At 37.9% G+C, this 9,350-nt stretch overlaps 1 long non-coding RNA gene across 5 annotated transcripts in view; it reads left to right on the plus strand.

Annotated features, from left to right (window-relative positions):
• Positions 1-9,350, plus strand: part of LOC149106535 (uncharacterized) — a 138,412-nt gene that overhangs the window by 60,006 nt on the left and 69,056 nt on the right. For 4 of the 5 annotated variants that reach the window (XR_016209846.1, XR_016209848.1, XR_016209850.1 and 1 more), the window contains exon 3: positions 768-998. The exons of the other annotated variant lie outside the window; for it this stretch is intronic. This is a non-coding gene — a long non-coding RNA (uncharacterized LOC149106535). The remainder of the gene's footprint in view (positions 1-767; positions 999-9,350) is intronic. 5 annotated transcript variants of the gene reach the window in all.

Genomic DNA, 9,350 nt, shown 5'->3' on the forward strand with positions numbered 1-9,350 from the left:
TGTATTCTGAAATCGGCTATTACACAACTACATTTCCGCATCTGAAACCTTACCACTTCGCCACCTGCAACTGGTGAATTGTTCATGAACAACTCACGTGGACTCACGCAACATACAAACTCCTCAAATTTTTTTTTCACCCTTGTCATATGTATGATATGAATATGTCCGTTTCAAATATCACGAGTTTGCTTGACATGAAGAGCCTTTGATGTTATTCGTTTTGCCTGGGCTCGCTAGCTTTCAACGATTGCTCCCACTATAGTCATGTGTTTTGGTAGTCTTGTTGACCTTGGTTGAAACCTCCACAAAAGTTTAAGTTTAGGTTAAATTTCATAAAGAATTGTCTTTCTCGTCGTTTTCTCTGTTTCGTCATTATTTATTTTTCTGTAGTCCCTTCAGCGTATTCTAGTTTTTGTCTAAGTGAAGCACGGAGGTCCATTTAATTCCCACGGTCAATTATCCAAACATGTCTTGAGTTTAGGTATTCAGCAAGAAACCTAAAAGTTATATTATATTACTTATACAGTCGCACCTCCAGGGATCAAATAGTGCGAACATAAATCCCTTATTTGGTGGTTTTACGGGAAGCACTTGCGGCCATTCAACTATTCCTCACAGTACTACCCAATTCAACGTGTAAAAGATCCATTCGAATTGTCGTTCAAAATTGAGTTATGACTTGGTGCAAATGTGAATAACTCGTTGTCGTTGTTTTTGCCCAAAAGAAAATCTTATACCGCTTCTGTTAATTGGACTCTTTTCAGGACTTAAATACTGCGTGTATTACCTGTGGTTGAGATATCCGGTGACCAGCGGATTTCCGTGCGGGTTAGTCTCGTTCTCAGGACGAGTCATGATCAGGAGGCTTCCGTGGTTTCTTTCTTTATTGAAGCGGAAGACTGGCTTAGTATAACGTGGCACCGTCCATTGTAGTCGACTGCAATATTGATGCAATTTAGAAGACTTCATCTAATGGCACATCTATCAAGCAAAAGGTTGGAATGAATTTTTTTATTTTGTCAATGTTCAAGCGGATGAAGAATTATGTAAGGAGTCTACCTCTTGTTTGTTAATAGCGTGGAAGAATCATCGATCCTTGTTTATAATTGTGATCCCAAAATTGTTCTTAGTTATTTTTGAGTGATGGTACCAGAAAAGCGTTATAAAATATTGTCTACTCAATGTTCGTACTTGGAAGTACACTTTAAGGGCGCAGTGGTGTACTTCACAGAAATCGTTGCTAGATTATTCGTTTACTTCATTTCATTTTCATCAAAAGATGGTTCATCCGAAAGCGAACGTTTTTCCCTAATTTTCCCTGATATTGAGTTCACTTTCGTTGATAAATTATTCAATCTGACTTCGCGATAAAAGATGTGATTCCTTTGTCCTTTCAGTTTTTGAAAGGAAATGACCTATAGAGTGACGTAAATTGTTCGTAAAGAGCATTATGAGTTGTTCCATGTTGGAGAAGGTATGGTACCTCGTATCAGTGACAAAGATAACTTGTTTTTTTTTTTTGTTTTTTTTTTTGCGCGCACGTGGGTTGCTTAGGCTCAGTGTTTGCAGCTTGGATCTCAACATTGAATTGAATACTTACTTAGTTCAGAGCAACCGTGTTGGGAACTTTAATTTGCTTACACTGGGTTGAAAATAAATTGAAAGACGGTAAAAAGTTTCTAAGCTTATGAAACCTAACATGATATTTCGTTACGAAAGTGAATTCTTCATTCTTAGCTTGCGTGCTTTGTGTAGCCTGATTTCCGTTATATTCTTCTGTTTGATTTATGTTTTGACGCTAAAAACGATTTGAAGGTATTTTGTTGTCAAGCCCAGGTGGCTTAACACGTGCTATCAATGAGGCTTAATGATTCGTATCATTATAAACAGCGTTGTTATTAACAAAAAAGTCACGCGATGCCTCGTCGCTTTTTTATAGATCAGTGTTTCGTCCGTTATCCCTTGCAATGATGCTTTGTAGTTACAATAAATCTTAACAACCCAGATCTTCATGCGGTCACCTTTCTACGCGTACTTACACATGTGGACATGTATTCAATCAGTTTCATCTTGTTTCTGCATCATTGCAGATAACTAATGCCACTGTTTGCTCAACGTGCTGCTCTTTGTTAACCCCGAGTCCATTAATGTATACCGCACTAAGTTGTCGAACTGGTGACTAAATTTGTATATGTTTAGAAAAGCCTCTGTGTATTGTCCTGTATTGCGAGGAAGAACGCCTGTGTGTACGCAATGCACTCTTTATTTGTAAGGACGTCTAATTTTCATAAGTCGAGTCAAACGTTCTTCGTTTTTTTGCGACTTGGGCCAGGAGCGTTTTTGATCGAGATGCCTTGCTTAATTTTAGCTGTTTTATTGTAACTTCAAATTGTCCTGAATAAGGCAGACAGCCACACAACCGAAGTTGTTCCACAACTAAATGCAATGAGACAAGCTCATCGTTTATGTCAAAATATGTCCCTAAAAGAATTAACTTTAGTTATTGGAGTGTATAAGCTCAAGTTTTACAATTTGCAAGAGTTTATATTGTTCTTTCAAAAATTCCTCAAAAGAAATTTCCGCCACAGTCACCTTCAGCCTCCGGTGTATCTTAGCCTTAATGTTCTTATAAAAAAAAAAAAACGTTCTGACAAAAACAAACAAAACAAAGAGTATTAGCAAGAGTATCTACATCATGGCTACTGACTTTATGGCAAGATTACTTTGATACGAGTTGCTTTTTGATGTGCTGCGAGGACCTTTTTGTTATGTGCAGTGGTTGGCATCTAAAAATAAGTTCGGCTCTGTGGATGAACTTTTTTTAAATTAATGATGAAACGTAATTAGTACACTTTGTCTACAGTCTTTTACCGATTTCTCGACCACCCTCATTTAGGTTCAGGGACTGATGGAATTTGATCGTTAAACTCTTGGCAGAACCTTTTGGCTTTGTTATTTTGACTGAAGAATGGCTCATGCATTCAGTCTGACAGGAGCAGGAAAATATCAACACGTGGAAATTAATGTTCAGAACTGAGTGGCACCCTATTGAAAAATTGAAAAGACGCGATGTTGAACTGTGATTGACGTCAATTTGGTCTTTAGCCAATTGAAATTAAAAGCTAGGGGAGTCTTTGTGGCACACTATGCAAACAAGTACTTGCGCTTTGAACTCGTCCTAACAGTTGAACAAAAATTTGTACAAAGTGTGAAAACGTCGAAATTAAATCAAAAGTTGAATCTTATAACCATTACCCATTACCAATACAACGCCCATGGGGGCCAATGCACGTAGTAAGTGGACTGAAATTGGAACATGATATTGATCTTGCATATAACGCTCATTCACATGATCTTTCTTCTCAAATCTATTCTTGATTTTAATGTCAGACTCTTATTATATCTGTGATACTCTTAAAAATGGGAAAACAGTGATTTTCATCTCAGCTTCTCCAAATAGTAGGTGCATGACGGGATTTCACAATTGTTACGAAACAAATAGATGATTTCAAGAGTTTTTATGGTTTTTTTGGGACACTGTCTCAAAATTAGAGACGCTTGTAAGGATTTTGAACCATCCTTTTGGTCCAAAACTTTTAACAAATGAATCAATACTTTAGACTACGTAGTACCCATGAATTGCTTTCTTATCCTGTAAATAGTTCTTTAATATTCTTTAATTTTAACTGTAAATAGGTTTATATAGAGGATATTACATGCCCGCTTTGGATACGAATTTTATCTTCCGAGAGTTCAACTCGATATGCGCTCACTCGTGAGATATTGAGTTGAACATGAGACTACTAATAACGACGTTTCTGACGGTTTCCGAAGATTTCCGCCCTCTTTCCGAAGATTTCCGAAGATTTTCCAAAATTGTTCCGAAGGCCAGAGGAACGCTTCCGAACATTTTCCGAAGATTGCCGAAGACGACCGAGGAAGATCCGAAGATGTTTCGATCATACATCAACAAATTTAAGTGTAGTTAAAGGTACAAAAGATAAATGTTATCAAAACGAATGATATCTTCACAGTGTGAAAGATAAAAATAGTATCTTGACTGCGTGCAATGAAGATATAATTTCTTTTTAGTAAAAGGAAAAATCCTGGTATTTCACTGGTGTTTATATAATGAATATTTTTGCTACATATTTGAACTGAGTGGAGTGCAATTTGGTCTGAAATCATACGCGTGATTTCAAAATCGAACGAGCACGCAGCGCGGGTTCGATTTGAAATCACAAGTATGATTTCAGACCAGAATTGCACGACACAAAGTTCAATTGCCACTTTATTAGATCCATTTTGAAATCTTACAATTTTATCGCCTTAAATTCTAGATTTTGGTGTATTGTGCCACTTAGCCGGTTTGTTAAAAATAGCGGAACCGGAAACGCCTTTACATCTCATTTAGAATGCAAAACGATGGCATGTGACGAAAACTCATTCGAGCATAACAAAGGAACAAGCAGTTCTGAAGTCAGAACGAAAACAGTCAACTTCATGCATAAGAGTTCAATTCTCGTCGCCTGAATCAATGATGGAAGGCCTTCCTTTCCTCTGTGGTTGAGGCTGAGACTTCTAGTTGTCTTTGGAGAAGGAATTTGAAGGCGCTACCCGTGTAATTCTGCGATGGATTTCTTTTGGGTGGTGAAACTCCCTCGAGTGCACGATGTCCACTGGATAGTTTTTCTCTTGGAAGTACCCGTTGGCACTCTGCATGATTTTAGGGGATTCCAGCTCGTTATCATCTCCGTTTCGTTTTGTGACCTCGGCGTAGAACTTTATACTCAGGACCTTGTCAAGTTTTTGCGGCGCCATTTGTTTCAAGATATTTTCAAGATGGCGGGACTGCACCAGGAAGACGTTCGCTCACTCACTGTTTTGTGGAGCGGAGCGTATTTTGACTATGTCTATTCACAGTGACAGAGTTGAGCTCTTGCATTGCTTCGTTTGAAACTACCGGAAGGGTGGAAACATCTACCTTTTTGAGATGGTTCTGAATTTGTTGTTAGGTGGTTTTCGTTTGTTCACGTTTTGCTGGACTCGGTGGCATACGGATCTTTATAAGCAGATGTTGAAGAAAAATCGCCAAAATATTCGTAAATGGATACTGAAAGTTGGAAACTTCCCTTAAAGTAGGTCTTCAGCCTGAAAGAACTCATAATCGTCATTTGGAAACTAATTAATTAAATTCGTCAATTGTTTTGAAAACAAACAAGCAAACAAAAAAAAAACCAACAACAACAAAGTTTTGGCAATAATAGTTGCAAAATTCACAACACAATGGCTTTTTGTCTTTCGTTTTCCTGAAATTTTATTGGTTACTTTAAACTAACCTTGAAATCTGATTGGTTATTTTGTTTTACTGCCCCATTTTTATTGGCTGAGAAAAAGATGCGATTTAGAGAAAAAATAGTGCGATTCGTGAATAAATCGCACTGCTGAGAGCCAATCAGATTGCAAGGATAACCAGTGATTTCAAAATGAATTTAATAAATTTATTTATTTATTTATTTATTTATTTATTTACAGGAGGAAGGCTAGGTTTTGAAAAAGATTAGCTATAAAAAACTGCGACAAAATACTTTTTAGAAACATAAAAAGATAAAAAAGCTCAAAAGCAAGAGACGTTTCGACGTTTTCAGGACATCATTATTTTGTCAAAAAGTCAAGAAATTACAAATCTTAAAATACTAAGAACAATGGTTGCTAATTATGAAGTTGTTACAAAGAAATTACTACTACAAATAAAAGGTTTCTCACGTATTGAGTCCGTCCGGGTATTCCAAGTAGGCTTGAGTTTCTTGATGTAAAGCATTTCGAATAATAAGCAATCGAATTTGCTCTGACACTTTCTCAAAATATTAAAATGGCTCTCATTCAGTAGGTGGTTACTGCCGTGGGCTTGAAGAAAATGATTCCCAGTTGCCGAGTATTTGTGTTCAGCAATGTGTTGAAAAAAGTGGCGAGCTGTTTAGCCCACATAAGCTGCATCGCACAGATCACATGAAAAATGGCACATAACGCATCGCTGATTAACAATAGACGGCTTAAAGTGGTACTATGATCAAATTTTCACCCCTTGAATTTTTTGGTGTATCACATAGAATGGCATGAAAGAATAAAAACGCCGTTTACCGTTTGCAAATATCTGCATTCATTCCAGAGATATTTAAGTTTGAAAAATGTGTAAAATATGCAAATTAGATAACTGATGACGTCATATACTCAACCCAATATTATATCAAGTATATAAGTAAAGCTATCTTGGTCAATTTCTAGCACAGACCACTGAAACTTGGTAGGCTAATAGTTCTACAAATAGCACACCTAAGGCAGTAAAAAATTCTGTTCCCATGGCAACTCACTCTTTTCCAGTCCCCACCCACTTGATTTCAATATTTTAGTGATTTTCAGTTCAAAAAGTATTTAAAAAGGCCATGAACTCGACCTGAAAGTAGTGAAAAACGCGGAAGCAGCCTCACTGCCAGAGTATCATCCATGTACCGTATGTACAGGTCAGGCATCAAACCATCGCGAGAGAGCGTTTCTTCCAGGTGGCACATAAAATATTGGCCATTAGAGGGCGAAGAGGGGAACTCGTGCCCACACCGTCAGTCTGTTCATACAATTGACCGTTGAACTGGAAAAGTTGATTGGTTGTGGCAATTTCCAGTAGTTTAGCAAGCTGATCCTTCTGCGAGTTAAGGCCATGGGTTTTGTTGAACCAATCATCAGTGAAAGCTTTGATGACCAGGATGTTGATCGTCTCACTTAAGGGCACATTAGTTAACAGTGATGTTACGTCATAAGAGACTAAGGTGTACGGAAATGGTACGGATTTCACCAGCAAAGCAAAGGCATCAGTGATTGAGTACTCATTGATTGAGAGTGGAGTTTCTCTTCGAGCCATTTAGCAAGATTGTAATTTTAGGTGCCAGTTGCTGATAAAATGGGCCTCATACTCAGTGTGGTTTAGAAAGGCCATAGAGATGATGATGATGATGACGATTAATGTATCGTATTGTATTGTCACTGTACACCTTAAAAGTATCAAACTTGGTCAATGACCAATTACCAATGACCAATCACAGCGTGATCGTTGATGTGGTGGTGTCAGTTTATCAATTAGTTAAAAGTTGACACTTGCCTCAGTTCCAAAATGGCCTTTTTGAAGCCCACAAGAGGTATCCAATTATCAGTATATCGGAAATATCGTTCTATACCTTTTTGATCCAACATTTGTACGATGCAACAAGTACAGGGTAACCTCTACTTTAAGCGGGACCCGGTTAAGCAGACACCCTTTAATAAGCGGATACTAGGTTCGGTCTCGAAATTAGCCTCTATTGTTTACCTTTATAACAAACCAATTGAAAGATGATAATTCCGTGCAGTTGAAAGGACAATAAACAACATTGTTGCCCAGGATACTTGGTTAGCAATCTGGAATTTTATTGTAGGGAAACTGTTGAATGTTAATCCTCCCGAAGGTGTTTGCCAAGGGCTTCACTGTAACTGATTTTACTCGTTTTTGTACTATAGTAACAAGGCACTCATAGCAAAACGACTAGGTAAATTTAATATGCTCTCCTGGTTTGATGATGTACGCTTCTTCCGCGCAACTTTGCTGAAACTCTAATGCTCGTTAGCACTGTGTTTGACATGCTTGTAAAAACTACGCGACCTAACTTTAGGCACTTTTTGTGGGTTAAAAAATGTCTGGCTGGGCATCATTTTGGTCGACTCTAAGTTCATTACGTTGTCATTTTAATAGATGCTGACTGTGTACTAGCAATTCTTTAGTTGAGTTACCGCGATTTTTTTGGTTCTATGTAATTTTAAGTTGAAGTTTATTGTTTGACCAGAACGACAGTGAATTTATGTTGTTTACTGACTTGTCAAATATATTGTTAAAAGGCGAGATGGAAGTCGATGTTACTTAAGGTAGGACGCAACTACACACTTAGCTGTATGCTTAAAAGAATCGATGCCCCAGCTCGGACCACTGTCGTCTGTTTACATTTGTTGTTTGATATTTTTAATTTCGTGACACGACATGCCAGTGATCTTATTTAAAGAGTTCTGACAGAAATGCCACTGTTATTGTCACCAACATGCAAAATCGAAAGATGTACTGTCAAAAGTTTGGTTTAGAGTAACAAGAAATCAGAGAGAATAAGACCAAGAAACCAAGCGTTAAGAAACCGTCATCCAACGGCTGTTTGTGTTTTATATTGTCTTCTTTAAAGTGCCTATGAAGCGAAATTATTTTCGAGTTAATTTAAAAAGATACTGCTTGAAATACACAATTCAAAAATTCAAATATTTTAGAAGTCTACGATAAAAGTTGTTAATTAATACAAGCGCGCAAAGTTAAGCTTTTTTACATTCACACACGGCATTCGAATCGTAGGCCCAAAAGGTCACGTGACATCAACGTGTGACGTCAGTTTATGTGATAGAGATCGAGCCAATATGGCCGAAAGGTAGTTAGCAGAGCAAAAGGGAGGTTGATATTGCGTTGCTGGCGCGCCAAACATTTAACGTTACGCGAACAATTCATACGCCAGGAGCATTACAGTGCACCAGTTTCCAACTGATCCGATTTTTAGAGGAAAATTGATTCATTTTGTTCGAAGGCATCAAGCGAGTTTCAATCCCACTTCCACGAAAACGTCGTTATGCTATGCTCATTTTCAAGACGTGCTACGAGAGACCTATGGAACTTCCTGAGCGTTCAAAGCTGCGGTAATTTTTAAAAAAGGGCTCCATTTCTTCTACAAATATTCTTGTTCCTTAAGATAGTCAGATTCCGTAGGAAAATGCACCAAGATTGACATATAGACCAAGGAATGTACCTCAACTAAGGGTTCGTGAATTCAAGTTTGTGTGTGGCACGCACGATCAGAGAACCAAGGCTGTGCTACATTCTCAGCTGCTTGGGCCTTTTTGGTGACCTTAGCCAACCAAGCGTTGTTATATAGATGCAGAATTTGCCCCTTGATTGAATTGCTTTTCAACCTAGTAACTTACTAATGTGCATGTCGGACAGCATTCTGTAAAACCGCGTAAGGAACTGATGTCAATACTTAGATTGATAAATGGAAAAAATTTTGGAAAGCTTTAATGCCCCTTTTCTGTTGAAATGATATGTTATAAGAGAAGTCAACACTGAGAAATTGATGTAGGGCGTGATTCTCCAATTAACGTCACGGTGCATTGATTTCTGCTGTCGCGTCGTCAAAGCGTGACGCAAATTACCGTCTGTCATCTCTTTGATCTCTTTTTTCGGAACAGTTGGGGCAATTTGACCATAATCAGTTGTGTTGTCCAAAGAACCT

This window comes from Orbicella faveolata, unplaced genomic scaffold (genome assembly GCF_042242905.1).
Source record: "Orbicella faveolata isolate gen_17 unplaced genomic scaffold, um_ofav_v1 contig_3, whole genome shotgun sequence".
Lineage (NCBI taxonomy): Eukaryota > Metazoa > Cnidaria > Anthozoa > Scleractinia > Merulinidae > Orbicella > Orbicella faveolata.